The following is an 11267-nucleotide window of genomic DNA, read 5'->3' on the forward strand; positions in this document are numbered from 1 at the left end:
GGAAACACAGGTATCACTGAAGTAGGGGAGGGGATGTGGAAGGTGTAAAAACAAGACAAAAGGTCAGTTACAACACGTCACCTTCATCAGCACAGAGTGAAGAGTGGGGAGGCCCAGGAGGCTTTCTGTCTATCAACACCTCCTTGCAAGAGAATGAGGCGCCTCACATTTTGGAAATCCTTACAACAATTCAAAACATCAATCACATATTGTCATGAGATTGTTAGGACTTTAAGAAAGTACTGCCTAAACATTTAAAAAAAGCCAAACTGCAGCTTTTTTTAACAATGTTGTAATAAATAACATCCTATTAACCTTAAATAAACCCTTGTGCCAGCACCGTTTTTAAAAGGATTGCAAATATGTTTTCATTTGTATCTTTTGCTTATTGTCTTTTATGATTTTTTAGTTGCTTCTAGATAGTACATATTGGCCACAACCTTTCCATTTCCTTCTGTATTTTTAGCCAGAATACTCAAAGTTGCACCTCTACCGCGAAATCAAAAACATGAATTTGTTTCTGCAGCTTCCAGCTTTACAGGAAGTACTGACAACATAAATATTACCAGGACAAAAGGACTTCTTAAAGGAGGAGCCCGAGACATAGGATACACTAAACTTTAACACAATAAATATCGACCTCAGAGGACAAGGAGGCAGCGAACTAGGGCTTCCTCGGAGGACACTAACCCTATTTGAGGATGAAAAATGACTATGTTACTTGGGTTTTGTCAGTTAGAAGGTAATTGAGGTTTATCTCTCCAAAAGGGCAGAGTCATGCACAGCGCGTTGAGTAACTGGTAAAGCAACATGGCGACGCTGAACTTGAGGCTCCACGCCACACATCAGGTGGACGATGACTCCGTCCACTTCTTACATCCAGTTCTATGAATCCTATGAAAATATTTGTACTGGGCAAGCAGCCATCTTTTTATTGTTTGATGAGTTTTGTTTTATGTATCCAAAAGGTCCATCATGGGATGGTCAAAGCAAATTTGCTTTGACTATGAAGGCCGAGGTATGTGGCATTGGTTCCTTCTGGCTAGGATCACTAGTAGCTCTGTCTTTAAGGGGTTGATCAAAGATTCAATTCATTTGATTTTGTATAGCCCAAAAATCGCAAATTACAAATTTGCCTCAGAGGGCTTTACAGTCTGTACACATGCAACATCCTCTGTCCTGAAACCCTCACATCGGCACAGGAAAAACTCCACAAAATATGAAAAAACCCTTTAATGGGGAAAAAAAGGGAAGAAACCTTAAGGAGAAGATCAGAGGAGGGATCCCTCTCCCGGGATGGACAGACTGCAATGGATGTCATGTGTACAGAATCAACAAAAGATGACGTGCATCACCTTGGCGTCAAGACAGTCTGGTCCTCTGGCAGGACAGGCAGATAGAGCTAGGTATGAGCGCATAGTATTGGTCAAACAACTCATCAGAGCTGATAATCTGACCAAAGGAAGTGATGTATAGAATCAAATGGCTACCAACAACCTCTTGTGTGTACCAGTGGAAGGGAGAGGATGCTTCGCTCCTCACCATGCCACCTCTGTTCCGAAAATGGCATTAACATGATAAAAAGTGTAATACCTCTGTAACTACTTTGTTTATTTGGACAATTTGTTTTTGTGTAGGATAGAGGAGAACCCTATAATGTGCAATAATGTGTGAAAATCAGTTTATATGTTAGTGGTGAAGAAATATAGCAATATCTCACACCAGAAAAAACCTTGCCTCATAAAATAGCCCTATGAATCCTATAAACATGGAGATACCATGTTTATACCATACCATATTAATAATAATACACTATAGCCATGTGTGTGGACAGTACACATGTAAAGTTGCACGTTGATAGAGTGAGGATAAACGACTTTAGGAGGCTTCTCATTTTGATTTGCGATTCACGCTGCATCGTCTGATCCCCACTGGATATGACCAAACCCACACGTCAACTTCCAATTCGTTCATGATGATCGTACCAACAGTTCGGTTCTGGTTGGTTCTGGCTGAGACCCCCGGGTGGAAAAGTTAACGAATGTCCTTTGACGGACCCGACCCAAAGAGCGCTTCACCCGAGATAGTTCAGAAAAGGGTGGATGAGGAGGTTTGCAATTTATTTACAGAATTCTACTTCTGTAAATGAATTGCATTCTTGTCATTGGTTACCACTCTTCCCCGTTATCATTACGGAACACGATATTCTTTCCTGAGCGTTTATCTTGAGTTTCAAAAGCTCTCATCAAGCACCCAGCAAGATGAGAAATGATGACTTTTTAAACACGCATTGCAGTTCATTACAAACATTAGCAGAAAGCCATTCCAGGGCAGCAGTGTTTTGTGAACAGTTTCAGGCAGAGTGAGGGGAAAGCAGTGATACGGTCAGATGACTGGCAATTCCACAAACCAGCACATACAGCAGGTACTGTATATGCGATCGAGGCACTGATGTTCTTTATGTGCACCACGTTTTGCATTTGCATTGAATAACATGAAGACCCCAGAAGCACAGACGACAAAGAACGGCTCAGACAAATGGAGTGAGGCCAGCTCCAGGGAAGAGGTCTTGTGAGTAAGTGTAGTCAGGAGGTCTGTTGGTGGCTTCATTAGAGTCCAATGTGTTACGGCTTGTGGGTGACCCTAATGAAAGTCACAAACCGAGAAGGGTGGAATTACAATAAAATTGTTCTACACATTGCAAGTATTACCCAAGTCCTTCAACGCACAGTGACCCCCCAACAGCGAGCAGCAGGCATCGTAGTCCCTTAAAATTGCACCAGAATAGAGTTGTTTCTGGACCAAATGCTTCTGCGCTTCATTAAAATTAGCATGCAGTTTCCCCCAGAGGGCCGGGTTAGTTTATCAGTGTAGAAGCAGGCTGAGCTTCCACGTTTAGCTTGAGGTTACTTTGACTTGGAATGTGACCCAATAAGGACCGACACAGATACACTTCATCCCTCCAACAACCTTTGTTATGTTATTTTCTTTCAGAGTTAGCTCTCCAGTTAGCTCTGCACCGTCAGCAAATTCCGCAGTCCCATCAGCTGTCATACAAATTATAATCCGTGGGAGATTTATTGCAAACAAGCGTTCATCCACAGGGCACATGAACACGTCGCTTTCTCTAGGCTCACATTCACTCATGATGCTCACTCAGAACATCGTATACAACCCTGAGAATATATTGTTGGTGGTTAGTTCTGATCATAAAATGTATCAGGTTACTTATGGAAAGACCTTTGAATGAATCTTATGTGATGAAAAAAAAATCTGTTTGAATGTGAATGTTCAAAAGCTCTGCTTAATAAATGCCTTTAACATTTCAGCATCATCAAAATAATAGATTCATTTTTTTTCTTTGAATTACCTTAATAGACCAATTAGTAAATTGATACTTCACCAGCTTTCCCTCGCCAGCCTCTAGGGGCTGCAGAAGAGGAGTACCAAAGAGAAGAAGGGGACACAAGCCGTGTTTTTAATAAATCAGTCTAGACGTAGGGTGGGATTTATGGATTTTCATTAAAAGCCGCTGCTCTAGTTGCCATTCTTTTTCACCTGGGACAACAGGTATATGGAGGCGGCCACATATTAGAGAAGATGAATGCAGCCGAGCTTCCTCCCCCGCCGGGAGCAACCGGGTAACAATACATTTGGCATAAATCAGCCCAAGGGGGAGAGGAACGGACAGAAAAAGAGATGACTTTTGAAAAGTATTGATCCAAATAAACAAATGATCAATCGTCACAACAAAAAAGCCCTTTTGGATTATTGAGTTTGTGAAGCTTTTCCATTTTTCTGACAGAAAAAAACATGAAAACTGGATGAAAAAAAAATTGTGTGGAGAGGGGCGACGGGGTTCTGATGGGAGACGAGTCGTGAGAACAGAAAACAATCTGTTGTTCTCAGACACACTTAATCAAATAAAACGGGATGGAATATTTTGACAGTGGGGTCTTAACCACAAAATGTACAACCCTGAGGCAGCTACACATGACTCACAGACACACACACATTCGCACACAAAATTTGTTGTGGGACCGAAATAATGAAAAGACAGATTCAGAAAAGGCTTTGTATTGTCACGGTCACTACACACTTCATGCTTTAACTAAAGAGATGCTCATCGTGTTTGTTTTGCGACCTTAAAGTGGTTCTTTGATCATCCCTCATCACTGGTCGTCATATTTTTACTTACGTGGTATGTCGGAGTTTGTGCGCGGTTGTCTTATTGAAACGGTGGTTAGATTTAGGCACCAAAACTACATGGTTACTGTTAGAAAACAAAACCTCATTGATTGCTTTCTGCAAACATGATCAGGAAAGAGCAATGAGCAAATTAAACCAAGCATTGATAAAACAGTGATTTCTAATCAGTTTTCAGCAATAATATGAGCTAGATTGTGTTGGATTGTCGTGAAAAACCTTAACTGCTTTAAGTAACTCTCCACTAAGCCTCTCGGTAAACATAAATATGTGAGTGTATGAAAAATGACAACCCTTAATGATTCGGTGGTTGGTCTGATAAAGTCTTGGTTAGGGTTCATGATATACATGAGATAAATATGTTTATACAATAATAATTTTACATATATTTTTTTCTCTCGATCAAGATCAAGATAAGCTCTGTGACACGTGTGGATTTCATACAAATTTAGCCCTGTTAACATAACACTAGCTGAATGTTTAGCTAAGCAACAAGCTGAACTTTCCGAAAAAGGTGCGTATTTCTTTAAAGGTCATATTGAGGACTTAGATTTGATTTCAACAATAGTGGTGCCATTCATGTTTGTAATATACATTTCTCTCTTGTACTAACAAGGATTGGGTGTTGGTATTTTAAACTGACGAATTTTGCTTCTTTTTATTCATTTATTTTCATCCGTGTTTGGATTGCAAGCCAGTCTCCAAAAGAAATGTTGGAATTGCACGCTTCAACCACCCAACAGATGATGAGATTTTTGATGATGAGGTTTTTAAACCACAGGAAAGGTTTATACAGAAACTGACAGAAACATAACATGCCACATGGTTAACTTGTGACGGACGGATTGGTTACGTTCAGCCCGTACAACTACTAATATATAAATATAAAAAATCAATCATATTAGAACTGTAGCATAAGAACGTAGGTAAGAGCGTAAGGTAAGAGCGTAGGGTAAGAGCGTAGGGTAACAATCTAGCAACAACGCAATGTCAAGATGTAGCCTAACGAGGTAGTGTAACAACCCAGCATATCAACATGGTTTAACAACGACAGCAGAAAGGAACAGCATAAGGGGAAGGTGTAACATAAAGTGGACAGCTTCACATTAACTAGGTACTCTAAAATGGAAACCACGAATACATAACAATGTGAGTATGAGAATGGCTCAGACTACATGCCCAAGTTTAAAATCTTATCAGGACAAGCTAGAGCTCAATTCTCCCACAAAGCATAGAATGGGGGAGTATATATAGTATATTCTAAAAACTGTTCTTTTGTTAAAATGTGTTATTTTTAATTAGCAAGTTTGCATATTTGACTGTTAAGTCAAAATGTGAAACAGAAAATAGTTTTTTAGTTGTAGTTTAGTTGTTTAGTTTAGTTGTTTTTATTTAGCTCTTGCTGTTTTTTATTGACTGGACTGCCAGTTCTCGCTATAGTATCTGTTATATTACATTAAATTGACTGCTAGCGTGCCCTCCTATCTTTGCTAGGTTTGACCTGATCTAACTCTGTTTTGCTTTCTCTTTTGAAACCAAGCAGACTTGAATCATTGAAACTTTCAATTTGTCAAAACAACAGAATGTGAACATTTACTGATTAGGGTGATAAAGCGGTTGCTGTTTTGCATTTTGAGGATCAAGATCAATCAACCTTTTGTTTCCTAACGACGAGGGGTGTGGTCAGCGCAGCCGTAGCCAACTTCCACTGGTGAGGGAGTATTTAACTAGAGGTTGGCAAACACGTTTGCGAAGACGTGCATGAGAAAGACAAGGGAGTCCTCGGGGCGGCTACGTGCGGCGCCTCTGACTATTTCATAATAATTTAGTTCCGGTACAATTAAATATTGTTCTTTACCGGGCAATCACCTGGTCAAATCACCATGACTACATTTTCACCAGAAACCGCTCTACCGCTAACCTCACTGAAACTCCACTTCATGTCTCTGACCACTTCTTCACATCTTACTCTCTTCCGCTCTCTTTAACTAACGATCCCACCCCATCAACTCACTCTGTCCCTGTTCGATGCAACATACGCTCCTTCTCTCCTTCCTCTCTGGCCTCCTCTGTTCTATCGGCTCTCCCCTCAACTGACTCTTTCTCACTCTTACATCCGAACGCTGCCACGGAGAATCTCCTCTCAACTCTGTCCTCCTCTCTCGACTCTCTCTGGCCTCTTAAGACTCGACGGGCCAGCTGATCCCCTCCGGCTTCGTGCTTGTCCGAACCGTGCGTGCCGTCAGAGCCACTATGCGAGCATCGGAAAGGAATTGGCGTAAATATAAACAACCTGGTGACCTGCTTGCGTCAATCTCTTCTCTCCTCTTTTTCTGCTTCTATCTCTGCTGCCAAAAGCTCTTTCTACCAATCTATAATTGAGTCCTCATTTTATAACCCCAAAAAACTCTTTTATATCTTCTCCAACCTCCTTGAACCCCCCCCCAAACCTCCTCCACACTTTTTACCCCAAAAATAGCTGACATATGCTCCTCTTTCTCAAACCCATCTCCTACTTCTTGTGTCCCACCACCTCAGAACCTTCCCCTCTTACTACTGGAGTTCCTCAGGGCTCCGTCTTGGGTCCCCTCCTTTTCTCTCTCTACACCAACTCTCTCGGCATTTGCTCGAATGGCTTCTCCTACCACAGCTATGTCGATGACACCCAACTAATTCTCTCCTTCCCTCACTCAGACACTCAGGTGGTGGCACAGATCTCTGCCTGTCTGACCGACATCTCTCCGTGGATGTCTGCTCATCATCTGAAAATCAACCCAGACAAGACTGAACTACTTCTCTTTCCGGGAAATATTCACCTAAACAGGACCCGACTGTTAACTTTAGCAACTGTGTGTTAACACCGACTTCGACTACTAGGAACCTCTGTGTGACACTTGCCAGCAAACTTTCCCTGACTCCCAACAACATGGCAATACAATCTTGTAGATACACACTACAACATCAGGAGAATACGACCCCTTCTCACTCATTAGGCATACTGATTCAGGCTCTCCCGCCTTGACTATTGTAACTCTCTTTTTGTAAGTCTCCCTGCTACCGCTACTCGACCTCTGCAGCTCATCCAGAATGCAGCAGCTTGACTGGTCTTGAACCTTCTTAAATTCTGCCACACAATTTTATGATTTTGGTAAACAACATAAATTCATGTTTAATTTAGTAGATAGAACAAGCACAATATTTCATTAACTCCTCAACTGCATTATGGTCTGTCAGCATGTTACAAGTCCCAAAAAATAACGCATTTGTTTTAGATCTTTGTTGGTGATTTATTAGGTGCTTGCGCAGAAATGTCAGCATCACTTGAACAGTTTATCATCTCTGCATGTGTTGCAGTTTATTTAATACACTCTGGTGTCTGTCAAGATGTTGCCTTTGGTATAATACAAACATCAACTAATATTCCAGACACAGTTCCATAACAATATCAGACACGGAAAGCAAGAGAGTAATAGATCTACTAAAACGTGAGTTTAAAAAAGCACTTGAATACACAAAAGTCAAGTCAGTTTTAAGGACAGTTGTGTGAACAAGACCACTTGAATGTATTGAACTGCACCTTTTTGGTACTTTACTTTGGCATTTGGACTCCATTTAAACCAGGATAATTAAGGGAGAGTTCTCCTTGGAAATCCAGACACTGGTGGTGGTGCTGGTGATGAAGGGAGTTGCTGAAAACCCATGACGACTGTAAGCATGACTGACAGCTGGCTGGAGGTGTCTGAGGTGGAGAAGGGTCAGATCCAGTTTCGAGCTGAAATGACACTTGACAGAAACAGCGGAGAGAACCCCTTTGAAGGTTTGACAGCAACTGTATGATTGGTTTAGGGACACAGAGGGTGTTACATCAGCGAATGTAAAGAGAATCTTCCTTACTGAACTACCACTTAAGCTCCATATGTTTATGTTCAAGTGACGCATCGAGATGAGGTCAAGGGGATCGGATGGGTCAACAAATGCATCAGAGTTTTGTTCCCTATTTGTGTTGGTTGCCGTTATCAAAGTGGTTATTATTGTAACAGTGACAATGACGGCTCCCTAACTATAACAAAGCAGTAATATTTATCTAAAGATAACCATGTTTATATCATAAGGAAAAAGACCGAAGCCTGAAAAGGGATCTGCAGATTCTCACAGCGCTTTGTTTTTTTTTGATGTGAGAGATGAGGAAAATTTTTTCATTGTTTAAAGAGTTAGAAAGCTACCTTGCAACGTAGAGCTTGCAAGTATTGTTCAGTTAGGGATTTTGGCAGTGCGTTGTAACATTTTGAGGATACGTTGGAAGTAAATGTGTTACCGTTAGCAAATAAGGCCTTAGAATGTGTTGATTTTGCTTGGCATCCTCCTGAACTAGACCTTCACGAGTGTGTGTGTCCGCATACAGATGGCCGGGGTTTGTTCTGTGTGAAAAAATGGGCAGAGAAAGAGCGCAGCAAAAGAAAACAAATCAAAAGATGGGGAAAGCTGAAAGACTGGGATACAAAGTCAGAAAGAGGGAGGGGAGAAGGTCAAGAATGCAGATTGTGTCTTACAAACTATTCCCTGCAACGCCAGGATGTCTGAGCCGCTGCCAACAGACCTTTGGGGAACGTGTTGATGTATGGGGCGTATGCTGGTTGTCCTGCAGAGCGGAAAGAAATTTGCAACAAAACCGTTCTTCATGTACAGTAGATGTCCATTCTCTACTTTTACAAAAGTGCATCAGAGTGCTCCAGTGTAACTTACATTACTGTACATCTGTTAATAGATGCAGCTGCATATCACGTTTACAATATTTCATCTTAAATCTATATGGTTTACGTCTTTATTGCTGTTGATGAGAATCAGTCTCAAAATACATGACGTAAAACAAAACTTTTAAACATTGCACCAGTGAAAGACAAACAGCAAGAGAATGGATTAAAACCAGAAAGGAACTCAGTTCTTTCAACGTGATGTAGTGTGTCTTTCGAGGTTTTTGTCCGCCATGACTCCCAGGAAAGTCAGGCCCCTTTGACCTTGAGCAGCATGATCATAAATAAACTAAACACAAAAGTACAACCAATTTCAATGATAAACTGATCCATCAAAAAACTAAATAACCATAATAAATAGTCTGCTAATGACTTTAAAAGGAGAACAGGAGACGGACAGTAAAAGTATGCGTGAAGGACAGCAAAGGACCAGAAGTATTCGTTTTATCTCCGCATGGTGCTGATCGGCGGACGCCACCTGTCCAAACAGAGTTGGCACATGGCGATGGGTGTGGACACATTCTCACAGGCACATGTTGGAGTGAGCCCACTGTTTTGATACCATGTCATGTGCTGCACGGAGACAAAAATTACATAAAAGCCTTTGTACAGCGTGGGAAGACCTGGTTGCTGCTGCGGAGGAAGTAATTATGCTAGGGGTGCAACAGACCTATGTCAATCTGTGACCCGGGACCCCCCCCCCCCACTCCCATGGACCGTAGATTAATTATACAGGTTAACCGAGTGAAAAACTAGTTTATTAAATTAAGAAGGTGTAATTAGGAAGCCAGCTTTCATGCTTTTGTAGTCACTGACCTCTAATATCGTTACACTGTCAACAATAATCTGTGCTTAAATTGAGCCGGTGATTTTACTGGCGACAATCCTAATTTTGATGTTAATGTTTAATTTTGACCGCCCTAAAATTAGCATTTGGCTTTGGTGAAAAAACTTTATAAGGCATAGTTGTATGATGGAGATGTCTTCACTGCAACACAAATCGATTTCTGAAAGGGAAATGTGACTTTAGACGAGCATAAACAGCACATAAAACTAACTAACTAAAGAGTAATGAAGATTTGTTTCAATTATTAAGTATGCAATCTTGTATTTCCACATCATTTAACCTACTATAAATCACTGTAATTAACTAAAAGAAAGACATTTAGAGTTTTGATGGTTTTTACTAACATGTGGTTGAGAGACATTTGGGAGGACTTGCAGATAAGCTGCTATAATCACACATAAAAAAGGATCTGTGACTGCCATTTGCATCATCATTCATTTGTATAATAATATCTCAAAAAGTAATATTTGCATTTTCTTTTCTATTTTGCTGATCTGTAACTTTGATCTTGTTTTGTTCAAAGTTCTACATTCATCAACATATTTTCAAAATATGTCTGTTAGGTCTCTCATGAAAAAGAGATTTTTAATCTTAATAGTAGTTTTTTGGTTAGATAAAGGTTTAATAAAATATAGGAGCAAAGTGGGAGCAGGCAGAGACAGGAGGACCTCAGAAAATGCAATAGCTGTAGGCATCATTAATGATCCAGAAAAGCAAGGAGGATGAATGGTGCTCTATTTATAGTGGGGGAGTTAATGACTGAGCGAAGAGCAGCTTCTCAGGAGGGAGTAACCTCCAGGTGACTGGGGCGGCACTGATCAGGTGTGACTTGTCCTTTTAGAGAATAGACGGATATAAAGAAAATGTACATATATGAAGAAGGCTGCATCCACAGTATGACAACTAGGTTGTTTATTTGTCAACCTCCTGCTGTTGTTAGTTATATTAATTATTAAATATTAGGGCTGTCAACATAAACAAATGAATCTATGCAGTCAATGTGGCTGATATTAAATCAGTTACATTAAGATGGAGAGAGCTGTGCAGAGGAATTACTCCATTATGTCAAACAGACCATTTAAAGCACTGCTATGCTAAGCTAGATGCTAGGCTACTTCCATCTCAACACCTAACGTTAACGTTAACCTGCACGGCACACAGTCAGCAGAGGACCCCCACTGTGTCCCTAAATGGCTGTGGTTTGAAAACGTTGTGGTTGAATGTGGGGACATTGTTCTTCAAAACACAGCAAAGAGAGCAAAGTGATTACTCATTACTTTTAGATTTAGTTTTTAAAAGAAAATCAAACATTCAACATTTGAACATCACCCCTGCACTACTACTACACTTGTGAGGTCTATTCACTGCATCTTGTCTCACAGTCCAGAATGATTATTTTATACAGCATTTCTCCTCAGGTCTGCTGCAGATTTAATGTCCATAAGGATTTAGGTCTAATGCAG

This window comes from Pungitius pungitius, chromosome 3, assembly GCF_949316345.1.
Source record: "Pungitius pungitius chromosome 3, fPunPun2.1, whole genome shotgun sequence".
NCBI classification, from domain to species: Eukaryota; Metazoa; Chordata; class Actinopteri; order Perciformes; family Gasterosteidae; genus Pungitius; species Pungitius pungitius.